Raw genomic sequence first — 14090 nt, 5'->3', positions numbered from 1 at the left:
TGTTTGAAGTAGTGAAATAGGCTGCAGCTGCTGCATGCAACTCATTCTGTTGGCTCTCTTACCTACTTTTCCTCCCCCCTCCACCTGTGGCCAGGTGACTGGAAGTGTGGCCTGCAGCTGGAGGGCAACATAAAGTGGTTGCTTCCTGTCACTGAATAGGCACCATTTCTTGTCAAGAACCGAAAAACACTTAAGTTATTTTGTGCCCAGTGGTAAATTTTGAAGGAGCTGGTCATGGAGGATAAGACTCTCAATGGCTATTAACTATGATAGCTATGGGTAGCACTGTGATATAAACCGCAGAGCCTCTTGGGCTTGCCGATCAGAAGGTTGGCGGTTCAAATCCCCGCAATGGGGTGAGCTCCTGTTGCTCTGTCCCAGCTCCTGCCAACCTAGCAATTCGAAAGCATGCCAGTGCAAGTAGATAAATAGTTATTGCTGCGGCGCTCTAGTTTCCATCATTATGTTCTGCTGCACCAGAAGCAGTTTAGTCATGCTGGCCACATGACCTGGAAAGCTGTCTGTGGACAAACGCTGGCTCCCTCAGCCTGAAAGCGAGATGAGCGCCGCAACCCCATAGTCGCCTAGACTGGACTTAACCATCCAGGGGTCCTTTACCTTTTTTACCTTTACTTCCAGTGTTGGAGGCACCATGCCTGTTGCTGGAAATGGCACTCAGGAGAATGCTCTTGCACTCAGGTCCTAGGCAAGGGACTATGGCTCAGTGGTAGAGCATCTTTCTTGCATACAAGGTTCAATCCCTGGCACTTCCAGGTAGGGCTGGGAGAGAGAATTGTGTTTGAAGCCCTGGAGAGTCACTGGCCAGTCATGATCCAATTCAGTATAAGTCAGCTTCTACACAATCATGTTTATGGCTCAGGCTCTCCAGCAGACGTCCCCGAGATGTTTCTCTCTCTGCCACACAATTGCTTGTCTCTTTTTTCACACAGCTTAGGCTTTCAATTTCTACCTGCAGTTCAGCTGTTCAAAGAAGCCCTGCCAGAAAGAAAGCTGGCAGCCCCCATCTTCACCACCCTCATCCTTATTCTGATTTTTATTTTTAAGGATGTGAAAGAAAATGAAACTTACATCCAAAGCGGCCCTGGCTTGGCATCGACAAAGCCAAGCCTCAAAAGTATGAGGTTTTGAAAAACCAAAACCACACCTGATTTTTCCATCAAACCCCTAATGTTCTTATTTTGGCATAAAAAAGCCACTAAGAGTCTGCAGGATGGAAGTAGTAATTCATCATCCATCTCCAATACATAGCAAGTCCTCTTTATGATGTCCAATTTCCTTTCAATAGTGGGATTAGTGGTTTTGTTGGCTTTGGGCACTAATCAAGATTTAAAGTTATGAAAAAAGATGCTCTTGGGTGTTCCCATGAGCGGGGAGAAACAAAAACACTTCCCCTCCCTAAATATTTAATAATAGCTTCTCAGTGATAAAAACAAATGTGGTTACAACCTTGAATTTTATGAGTACAATGGATTTCAACTGAGTAAACCAGAATATAATTGTGGCATATCCTGGCTATGGGTGTTTTGGAAGAAAGAGACTTTTAGATGCTGATCAACTTGCCACTTTACAAGGGTCATGTTTTTCTGAGTGGATTTTCCACTCTCTCTTCAGTCTTAGCTAATGGTAAATAGCTTTTGGTCACACAGAACAACAAGCAAGCTGAGCTGTCAAGCCTCATTTATGTGTTTGCTACAGTTTGGTAAAGTCTCCTCTTGAAAGAAGCCATTACAACTCAGCCATTTGGTGGAAGGTCTGACCAGGGTGGAAGTTGTGCTACCTAAGGGAAGACCAAACCTGCCAATTTAAGCTTCTCACTTTTCCAGTCTTCCGTTCTCCACATTTCCACATCACTTTGCCTTAAAAAATAAATTAAAAAAAGACCTAATGAAAATTAACCAGCGTTTTAGCGCAAATTGCAACTGGTATACACAAGTTTGATTGCAGATTTGTCTTAGATCCACATGTTTACAATATATGTAATATAACAAGTGTTCAAATGTAATTTCTCCGAATACACACATTTTTATATACGGTGGTACCTCTGGTTACGTACTTAATTTGTTCCAGAGGTCCGTTCTTAACCTGAAACTGTTCTTAACCTGAAGACCACTTTAGCTAATGGGGCATCCCGCTGCAGCGACACCACCACCGCATGATTTCTGTTTTCATCCTGAAGCAAAGTTCTTAACCTGAGATAATGTTTCTGGGTTAGCGGAGTCTGTAACCTGAAGCGTATGTAACCTGAAGCACCACTGTACATGTTACAAAAATATGCAAGGTTTGGCTGGGGAACTGCATTGCAAAATTCAGAGAAGTATGAATTTTGAAAAATGTCTGTGTTTTAGTTTGCAGATTTTTTTACAGAATGGGCAGATCAGCTAGGCTCACTTTTAAATGTGAACTGAATCAAATTTGTCCCCCATCCCTCATACTACCTACTTCTTCCATTTCTTACTTGTTTGGTGCCATATGGAATGAATACCAAGATGCCTGGTGGCTGGACCTGGTTGTACTGAGATAATGCCTCTTGCTTGCCTGGGTAGAAGATGGATATGTTTCTGTGTTGTGTGTAGAAATCTCTGACTTTTGCACAGGTGGAACACTGCCTATTGTGCACAGGTAAAAGAAACATTTATTGAACATAAACTTAATAAATAAACACTCTTTTAGAGTTAGGTATTTTTGAGTTTGCTGTAAATTGCATTCAGTTTACCTACCTTAAATTGTAAGTCTCCTAGAGGCTTTTTGCAAATAACAATAGCAACAGCAACAACAAAAGTAAGAGCTGTCTGACAGTGGAATAGATTCCCTCTGGAGGTTGTCAACTTTCCTTCATTGGAGGTTTTCAAGCAGAGCTTGGATGGCCACCTGTCATAGATGCTTTAGAAGAGAAGAAGAAGATTTGCTATCCCGCTTTATCACTACCCGAAGGAATCTCAAAGCGGCTAACAATCTCCTTTCCCTTCCTCCTCCACAACAAACACTCTGTGAGGTGAGTGGGGCTGAGAGACTTCAGAGAAGTGTGACTAGCCCAAGGTCAGCCAGCAGCTGCATGTGGAGGAGCGGAGATGTGAACCCAGTTCCCCAGATTACGAGACTACCGCTCTTAACCATTATACCACACTGGTTCTTTAGTTGAGATTCCTGCATTGCAGGCAGTTGGACGAGATGACCCTCTGGGTCTCTTCTAACTCTGCAATTCTATGATTCTATGACTCTGTTTCCCTGCCCACTTTTGGTTGTGGCTCCACACACCACTGGCATGTGCCCTATGGAAGATGGCTTATGAAGGAACGCAGCCCATGAGCTGAAAAACGTTCCCTGTCCCTGAGCTGGAGATCAACAAACCTTTGTGTGGCAAAGGAGCAGACTAGAGTGGACTGAGAGCCAGTGGGCTGTTTTGCACCGAGCAAACCTGAGGAAAGCAAAGTGGGTGAAGGCTGGAGTGGTGTGCCTAGTTTTGGCTTTTTTGTCTGTTTCCAGCATTAGAGAGCCAGAGCAACGACAATACTTTGGCCTGGCTTTCTAGCAGTCCCAGTAACCTTATATTATTTTACATGTGTGTCTCTCTCCCCCCCCATATTATAGAGTCACCTTCAGCGCTTGGCTTGCATTTCTGTGCAGCAAGCCAGGATTTCTCTTTAAAATAATAATAATTGGTTCAGTCTTTCCGGTAGGCCTATATCTACCAGGACATTTGGCTAACAAGCAAAGAGTATGTCTCCAATTAAATGAAGCTACTTTTCTCCACTGTGGTTGGTAGGGATGAGAAAGTAAGTTGATACAAAATACGGTATGTAAGACCCAAGAGAGAACATGGACTTATCCTTCTCTTTTTAAAAACTAGTGAGTGATTCAGAGCCAAAGAAAAAACAACAACCCAAGGAGCCAAAAACATTTGAGGAGGTTTCTTCAAATTTGGGCTGCCTGATCCCATCAACTAATTGGGTTGTCAGGAGGACCTCTTGTCTTGCTGCACAGATGAACATTTCTGCCTATAGCAGCGAGATCAAATTTCTGCTGTTGCAGGGGGGCAGGCTGTGATCCAGCGAAGGTGGCTTGCTTGCTGGCTGTGCAAATGCAATGGAGGGAGCAAGCAGGGAGTCTCACTTGCAGGCACTTGGGAAAGCTCTCTTCCTAATTCTTAATTAAAGCTGATTTCTGTAGTCCCATACTAGCCGACACAGTTGTGAAAGTTATCAGATGGAACAAGTAAATACAGTGGTACCTCGGGTTACAGACGCTTCAGGTTACAGACTCCACCAACCCAGAAATAGTACCTCAGGTTAAGAAATTTGCTTCAGGATGAGAACAGAAATCGCACCACCACAGTGTGGCGGCAGCAGGAGTCCCCATTAGCTAAAGGGGTACCTCAAGTTAAGAACAGTTTCAGGTTAAGAACAGACCTCCAGAATGAATTAAGTTCTTAACCCGAGGTACCACTGTAGATGACAGTCAATTTCATGGTTTTAGGAAATTAGGACAAGAGCTATCACAGGGGAATCGGCATGCTGTTGAGCTACTATTCCACTCATTGCTGACCATTGGCCATGTTGGCTGGGGCTGATGCTGTCCAGGTTCCCCACCTCCGGATTAAGGGAAAGCAATGCCACTGCAGTCCTATATGGTTCCAGTCTGGAAGCAGCTGAGAACAGGTAGCTCAGAGAATGCCACAATCCAAGGAGAAATTTGGAAGAGGAGAGCATTAGGAGCACCTTGACCATTATGGAGGGTCAGTAACATAGGTTGTGGTATGTGTCTGGTGGCCACAACAGTTTCTCTGGTTTGCAAATATGCTAGTGGAGCCAAAAAGGTTGGGGACCTCTGCTCAGCGTTCAAAATTCTCCAGGTGAAGATGCCTGGGCACCAGGATGATGCCTGACCTCTCCACCATCTGGAGGTGCATGCCTGGGGATCCTTGGATCTGGACTGTTTTCACACACTAATACCCCATCCTGTAGAATCCTATCGATTATATTTTATCTGCATCATCAGAATGAATTTCAGGAACCAAAAGGTTGTACTGAAAAATACTACTTCCGAGCTGGCAACTAGGCATTCTGTTTTGGTGACTGTAACCCTGGTCTGAGGAGCCACTTGGCTCCTAGCACATATATCTGAGTTTCTAACACTGCCACTATTCAAGTTCCCTGATTCCTGCCCCCCTTTTAAATCAATCTGCTACAGGCTTTCTTCTAGAACTGGTAGACAAATTTGGCAGCAGAAATGGTGGTGCCTGGATTCATGCTTTCAAGGGGCCTAGTTGCTATCAGCTCTTTCCTTCCAGCAAAAGCAAAGGGGGGATGGCAGTATGCCCTCACCCAAGCCAATGACTCTAGGACTCCACAGAGAGATGGCAAGCAATGTGGGGAAGAGATAATTCTGAGCCAGGGGCTAAAGGGTTGTGGGGAATGGATTAAGCTCCTCATGCTCCCCACTGCATTCAAACTTGCAGCCTTCCAAGGCTACTTTTCATTTTTTTAAAAAACCTGTCAGGATTTTATTACATATGTCTACCGTCTAAGCGTCCCTAAAAGTTAAGATGGTTTCAGTGACAAGCAAAAGAAAAAGGAGTATTGGGCATTCAAAGGCAAGAGCTTGGACAAATGTACGGCCGTAGCCACAGAATCCTTTGACTGCCCATTTGGCGTCATTCGCTGTGGAAGTTCATTTGAGTTCAAGGGGGGATGTGGTAATGGACAAAAGAGCAAGGTTGGAACCAGAAAGTGAGAGAGAATTTGCAGCTCACCTTGCCTTGTTTTCTCAGCAAGCACATGCTGTGTGTGTGTGTGTGTGTGTGTGTTGTTCATTCAAAGGCCACCCTTTTCCATTCTGTTTTATGCTGTGGTAGCTTGCGCACAACAAAATAATCACTTTCAAGTGTATACAGTGGTACTTCGGGTTACATACGCTTCAGGTTACAGACTCCGCTAACATAGAAATAGTGCTTCAGGTTAAGAACTTTGCTTCAGAATGAGAACAGAAATCGTGCTCTGGTGGCGCGGCAGCAGCAGGAGGCCCCATTAGCTAAACTGGTGCTTCAGGTTAAGAACAGTTTCAGGTTAAGTACAGACCTCCGGAACGAATTAAGTACTTAACCTGAGGTACCACTGTACAGGTGAACAGGAAGAATTTGTTCTAGATCTTGCTTTAATTCCAAAAGACTTGGCATCAACACAGTTTGGCATAAGCGCATAAGAATTTCCACCTCTCTCTTATTGTAGGCGCATGGGTGTTCATGGAAACAGTGCAGCAGAACCAGCCCTCTTCTCATGCCTCCACCCAGCCTTCTTTCTCTGGGCACAATACATAGCATTGCAAATTGGGGAGGGCAGTACAGTGCTAGGTGAGTAGCAGCAAAGAGCTGTACTTCGGTGATTTGTGCATCTGCTACTCATGCAGAAGACCCCAGATCCAGTCCCTGGCATCTCCAGGCAGGGCTGAGAGAAACCTCAGTCTGAAATCTTGGAGAGCTGCTGCCAGTCAGTGTAGACATTACTGTGCTAGATGGACCAATGGTCTGACTCGGTATAAGCTAGCTTCCTATGTTCCTGGGGGGTCAGCCCATAACACTTCTGTGGGAAGTAGGGATATATCCACCAACTGAAGGCTGCATCCCTTAGCTCGTTTTCTAGGGAATAAATCTAATGGGACATCTGAGTAAAAACACAATCTTGCCCATGTGAATGGGAATTGCTAGATTTTTAAAATAAGGGCTATATCATTATATTAAGCACTATGTGGAACCACCACTTTTCACTGAGGACCACTTATGTAGTTTGCAACTGATTAAAGCAGACATGAGGAACCTTGGACCCTCCAAATGTTACTAGACTACAGCTCTCTTCCTCCCTGATTGTCAACCTTACTGGTTTCAGCTGATGGGAGTTGGAGTCCAACAGTTCCTGGAAGTCCACAGGTTCCTCAACTTTGGATGAGGAAAGCAGTGCCTCTGGCACACTAAATCTAACACGGAAGCAACCAACACCAGGTAGCTCAGAACTCCAAAATCCACCCCCCCCCCCGATATTGTTAGACTACAACTCCCATCATCCAAGCCCATTTTCGATGCTGGTTGGGAAAGGTACTTCACTGAATAATGGATATGAGAGAACAGCTCCCTGGTGGCCTCAAAAACTATGAGACTTCCACAAACATTCTTGGTAGAATACTTAAAGAACCTTGAGGTGATTTGCGAATATTCGCCAGGGATATTGCCCAAGCCTAAGGTGGTTTTTGTAGCCTCTCTTGTCCTCCGCTACTAGTACCCCTTTCACAAAGGTAAGGAGGTTTCCTTTCCTTTCCTTCTTGTTATGACAGGGAGAGCCCGAGTCAGCTGAGTTTGGGTCCCACAAATGACTAAAAATGGGTTGCCACTTTGGGGCACGGGCATGGTTTATTTATTTATATGTCTGAACCTCCCTTTTTAAATACTTGTCCTATCCTTAGTAAATGATGAAGAAGATGATGATGAAGATGATAATACACGTGTAAAGAAAGGACAATTTGAAATGGATATTTATTTCGGCTATGTTTTTTTTTTTAAGGCAGGAAAAGAAGATAGGCAAAATGTGGAGAACTATTTCTATTTAAATCCAAAACACGCATAATTTCTTTTCTTTTCTTTTTTGCCTCCCCCATTTTTGACAGCAGAAAAATGAACCCCATGAAAAATCTCCCATGAGGGGGAAAACGTTTTTACGATCCCAATGATTTCTTCATTATGCTGCATTCCTAGTCATCTTAAACCTAAAAATTAATAAAAACAACCTTTTCAGAAGAACTTTTCACCCCTATAATTGACCTTTCATTTTCTCTTCTAAACCTTCCCTATTCGTTTTGTTGGCTTCTAAGTATTGTTTGGGGATTAAAAGCAGTAAATTCTCAAAATAATTGCTCCCAGTTTGTTGTGTTGTATTTTATTTATACCCCCTCATTGTAAGTTTATGTTAAATATGTACTCTGTTAGATTTTAGCTGCAGCCTGGAATCTCTGGGTGCAATCCATCAGGAATGTCTCCAGTACAATGCTCACTGAAATGTGTGGGACTTGTATAAGGGCACAGCCAAGGGATTGTGTTACTCCCATCCATTGAAGTATGCACAGAAGGACATCATGTCAGGGGTGGGGAACCTCTGTGGGGGCCATCTGTATGCTGTTGGACTCCAACTCCCATAAGTCCCAGTCAGCATGGTCAGTGATCAGGGATGATGGGAGCTGTAGTTCAGCATCATTTGGAGGGTCAAAGATTATTCATGTCTGCTGAACTATAGAATCTTATACAGTGGTACCTCGGGTTAAGTACTTAATTCGTTCCGGAGGTTTTTACTTAACCTGAAACTGAAGCACCACTTTAGCTAATGGGGCCTCCTGCTGCCGCCGCACTGCCAGAGCATGATTTCTGTTCTCATCCTGAAGCAAAGTTCTTAACCTGAAGCACTATTTCTGGGTTAGCGGAGTCTGTAACCTGAAGTGCATGTAACCTGAAGCGTATGTATCCTGAGGTACCACTGTACTGACTTACCTGGAAGTGAATCCCATGGAACTCAGGCTGCAATCCTAACTGACTGAATTCAGTCAGACTTACCTCTGGATAGACAGGGTTTGTATTGAGCTGTTAATTGGTAAACATCTGGGTAGACATGCGTAGGATTGCACTTTGAATGGTTAATGGTTACATTCTTTGAGAAAAGAGTCAGTGTGTGTGTGTGTGTGTGTGTGTGTGTGTGTGTATCTTCACCATTGACTCAGATTGGACTGGATGCAGAACAAAAATTTTGTAGAGCCCCCCAAACTGCGTTGTTCCAAAATTTAGTTTCCATTAGTGTACGCAACTTCTTTTTTTGTTCCATCCAGGTTCGGAATTTGCAAACACCACAAGAAATATTGTTCTTGTGGCACTTCCAGGCCAAACAGAAGCAGGAAGTATTAGAAATCTTCCAATAAATCGTTTTTTTTACATGAGATTTCCATCTCCCATTTTGTAAGTCCAAATTGTTTGCATAAGCATCCCAGTTTTTGTGTGCAGATCTGAACCAAACTTCTCAACTTGTAAAAGAGCAACCAGAGGAGGAGAAAGGGTAGTCGGGCCGCCGCAAAGCCATGGAGACCGTGAGTTGCACACAGCTGTGGCGCCTTCGGGATACCATAGCCCCTCCTCAGTAAGTTTATGGGCAGCCCTTAATCAGTACGAAAGGTCACATGGATATAGCTAATGAAAACCAGGGCTCAAAACAGCATTTTTAATTGCTCACCGTGGTCCATTTTCAACATTCCTTTTAACTACTAAAACGATCCTGCTTTTAGCTTAAAGGACATTTCAAAAGAAAAAGCAGAGAACTGTTAGAACACAGTTCATGTCTATTTTAATCCATGGTGAAGTTTATAGAAATGAGCCAACATTATGTATCCCGAGAAGCAGTAACACAATAGTAGGTGCTAAATAAACTGCTTTTGCTTATGTGGAGGTCTCTTGCCATCGTAGCCTCAAAACCAGTTCTCTCGGTCCGTCCAAGGCCATAAGATAGCAGGAGCTATTTTAACTTCAGCTGCCACCACCCGATGTTTAGCGACATGGTGCACATAAGCAAACCTGGAGTCTGTGTCTCTGAAAGCTTGAAACAAACAAGAGGTATCGAAAAGGACTTTGTTAGGGCCTGAGCCACATGTGTCTGCCCCTGTCTGTGTTCTAAGTTCTCCTAGGTTAGGGAAAATCTGGCCTGGGTGCCAAATGTGGCCTTGCAACTCTCTGTGGGCCACCCTCCCATCTCCCCAGCCTGGCACCCCACTGATCTTGCTATGTATCCTGAGTGTTTTCACCCAGCTAGAATGTGTCATTGAATTCCTATACCTCTGTGGAAGATAGTGACGAGGGTGAGAGTCTGTGTAGAAACTAGCCTACAAAGGTAAAATTTACATTTGTTGTGACTCTCACTTTTGCATCGTCATTGGTGTGTGGCAACAGGAAAATTCTCATTCCCTTTCAGTGTTGTCCCAGGGCTGAAAAGGATTCCTCTCCCCTGTCCTAGGTTGATTTGGGCATAAAGATCCATCCAAGGGAGCATCAAGCTAAGCAATCTAGGTGCTCCCTTTCGTACGGTATGGCAACAAATCTTAATTCCCATGGATAAACGTCATAAATAAAGGAGTTTAAAAATAAACAGAAAGCATCATGGTCTGAACATCAAATAGGAGAATGAAGAACCTGACTCTTCATAAAAGGGACTGCCAAACAGAGCTAGAAAATGTGCAAGCAGCATACATAATGTCCTGTTTCCGACATGGACGGAACAGAAATTGACCATGACTGGTGTATCAACTTGATCCAGATGCTCAAAGTCTGAGAATGGCTGGGGAAGGAAGCAGATTGGTTAGTCCGTATAGTCAAAACTATGGTTTTCCCAGTAGTGATGTATAGAAGTGAGAGCTGGACCATAAAGGAGGCTGATCACGGAAGAATTGATGCTTTTGAATTATGGTGCTGGAGGAGACTCCTGAGAGTCCCATGGACTGCAAGAAGATAAAACGTCTCCATTCTTAAGGAAATCAGCCTTGAGTGCTCACTGGAAGGAGAGATCCTGAAGCTGAGACTCCAATACTTTGGCCACCTCATGAGAAGAGAAGACTCCATGGAAAAGACCCTGGTGTTGGGAAAGATTGAGGGCACAAGGAGAAGGGGTGACAGAGGACGAGATGGTTGGACAGTGTTCTTGAAGCTACCAGCATGAGTTTGACCAAACTGCGGGAGACAGTGGAAGACAGGAGTGTCTGGTGTGCTCTGGTCCATGGGGTCACGAAGAGTCAGACATGAATAAACAACAACAACAAGGAAAAGTGAATAAACAACAACAACAGGATCAAATCAGAAACCGGGACGATCTCTATATCAGGAACTTCCCTGGAAAACAGGGACACTTGGAGGGTCTGGGCTCCTTCCCTCAATGAGTTGGTTGAAGGGAATCCAAAACTTCTGGAGGGCACTAAGTTGGGGAAGGGTGATTTCTGAATACTGCATGAAAAACCCTCCACTCCCTTATTGTGAAACAAACGTGCTCTAAATGTCTCAGGCTTGAGAAGCACTTTCTTTATTGAAAGAAAGGGAAAACAATCAGTTTAACGTTTCAGCATTGGCCAGTGATGATGTCTCTGGAAATGATGGTTTATGGCTCAGCCTCATATTACTGTGGTGAAACCTCTTGATGGGAATGAAATAAGCCAGAGTTACCACTATGCGTTTTGCAAATATCATCAAAGCGCATTTACGTGATAGAACAGAGTGACTTGAAATGCAAAAGACGGTACATTCATAGGTCCGAACGCCAGGCTGGAATTTCTTGCTTAATTTTAAAATCTCCTGCTTTTGAGGGTTTAAAATTACACCCCTTGCAATATTTTCATATTGTTTTTGTGTGGGTCTGAGGCATTAAGGCTCGTTTCATTTTTAGGTAATTTATAGGCTGATAACATTTTTATCCTGTGTCATAAAGGGAAAATGCTGGGTTCAGAATCAGAGCAGCAAATTATGGAATAATGAAAACTTCCATCACATCAGCACCTTGACCCAGAGGCAAAAAGCCCCTTCACACCCAGTGATATGGGAAACACTTCTTGATGCTGGTGTTTGTGTGTGTGTGTGTGTATACGAAGCAACTATATGAGTCAGGCAATCTGCATGGATCTCCTTTATCTGATTGCTGTCCAGTTTATAGGGAAGACGGTGATTGGGTGGAAAAGATCTATGTGACTGGGGCCACATTGCCCATTGGATGGGTAGATCCATGTGATGATCGCAACATTGATCTGTTATCCACTCTCATACCACAACCACGTGGAATTGCGCTCTTAGTATGTGTGTGTGTCCAACGCTACAGCAGCAGACACGTACGGACAAGGCCTGTTCTCTTTCTAAACTGTACAACTCTTTTCAGGAGGTATGTCTACAACACTAAATAGGTCACTTTCGAAAACCTGCCCATAGTAGCAAATGACTAGTTGGACAATCCCCTCTGCTTTTGTTGGCAAAAGGGAACTCAAAGCTGACAGTGCTAACATCATTCAACTAGGGGCCAATATTAATTCTACATTTTTTCAACACTGTATGATGATGTGTCGTGTGATCAATTATACAGGGTGGGGCTTACCTGCCCCCACCCACAATATGTTATTCAGGTTGGCACCCTTGATTCCAGCTTTATTGGGAAAGCTGGGGATGGAAACTGGGATGCTCCATGTTAAGGATTATTAGGAAAGGAACAGAAAATAAAACTGCCACTACCGCAATGCCATTATTATACATGCCTGTGGTTTCACCACACTTGGAATGCTGTGAACAATTCTGGGCAACCAAAATGATCAAGGGGATGGAGAAACTCCCCTATGAGGAAGAATGACAAGGGACTCAGCTACATTAGTAGAGAAAAAGTGCTTTATATGCATTTAAACAGTGTGACACCAGATGGCGCTGTGGAGTCCTGTCTTTCGCCAGCGTGATTTCCCTTTATGAAGTTTACAACACGTTTTCCTGAAACGTTTTTTTTCATGTGTCTAGATCCAGCCAAGGTTCAGAGAAAAGGCAAGTATACCGTATTGGCCTGAATATAAGCCTCAATTTTTTCTTCTTCCAAATTCCGACCGTGAAAAGTTAAAGTGTGGCTTAAATTTGTGACCTTACAAAAATTGGCTTATACGATATCGCTGCTGAAACAGCCATACGGTAAAACGGGGCGGGTGTGAGTGCCTGTGGAATTTTAAGGGAGCAGTTTATATTCGGGTATTGCCTTTTCTCTCCCCCCCCCCCCCGTGAATTTTAAAGGTGTGGCTTATGTTTGGGTGCAGCTTATATTTGGGCTAATACGGTAAGAGGAGATATGGTAGAGATGCATAAAATTCTGCATAGCTTGGGGAAACTTGGGGAAAATTCTGCATAGCTTGGAGAAACTGCCTCAGAAAGAAAAGATGGTGGAGAATTTCTCAATAATCAAGCTTGGTACCGAGCTCAGCAACATCTTGCTCATTTGCTTACTAAGTGAACCGGTCAATTTTCATACAGTCTTGATTAATAATGCCCCTCCAAAACAACAACAACAACATTAATGACAGTATTTTGAACCCTGGAGAAATGATGATTTATTTTTGTTATGCTAACTACTCTGTTTGCTGTCATTGTTTTGGAATTACCATCAGATCAGATTTGCTGAAATGTATATTCCATTGAACTCTGTTTTATTGAGGTGATGATGGTAGCTATTAACAGCCATTGTTATGTTTCTTATCCTGTCTCTTTAATCTATATAGCTCTCCATTACATATTTTTTGTTTGTGTGTGTGGTTAAGGCAGCAATACTTAATAGTAGTAGCTTTATAAATACAAAAGCAAAGGCATTCTGAATGTAACATACTTTTTTTATTAAAAAATGCTTACATTAAATGAGTGATTTATTGATTTTATTTCCCTCTTTTGTGTTTTCAATCAACTTTCTTAAGTTTTAGGTTACACTATAGCATTAATCCATGCAGTAATGGATTCCCCCCCCAAGCAAATAAAGCAATTTACCACCCCTTTTAGCAATTCTCCCCCCCCCCCCCGTGTCTCCTTCAGTCTCTTCAGGTGTTTTTGAATTCCCATCAGCCCCCACCAGCATGGTCAATGGTCAGAGATTCTGGGTGCTGTAGACAAACAACATTTGGAGAGCAACAGGTTCCACATTCCTGATTTTGCTGGTTCTTTATTGCAGTAAAAGCAACTTCTTCGAGACATGCCAGTCTTTTATGTCACGTCCAAAGGGAGGATTTGGTGCTGCTGCGTACCATTTGATTAAAAAAAAGTTGTTGCTTTTAAAGGCAGCATTTGGCAAGCGGTCTTGATGATCTGAATGCAAGTACTCTTATTGGGTGTATGTGCGTATGCTTGCAGCTTCTAAGTAAATAACTTATATATAAGTGGATAGATAGATAGATGATAAATAAAAACAAAATTCAGACAATATAGCTAAGAATCTGGAAAGCCAAACGCCACCATTAAAAAGTTGATACTAAAGTGATTGTCATCTGCATCACATGTTCGAAAAAGG

Source organism: Podarcis melisellensis (assembly GCF_964234715.1).
Source record: "Podarcis melisellensis genome assembly, chromosome: 7".
Taxonomy (NCBI): domain Eukaryota; kingdom Metazoa; phylum Chordata; class Lepidosauria; order Squamata; family Lacertidae; genus Podarcis; species Podarcis melisellensis.
This window is presented reverse-complemented; position numbering follows the sequence as displayed.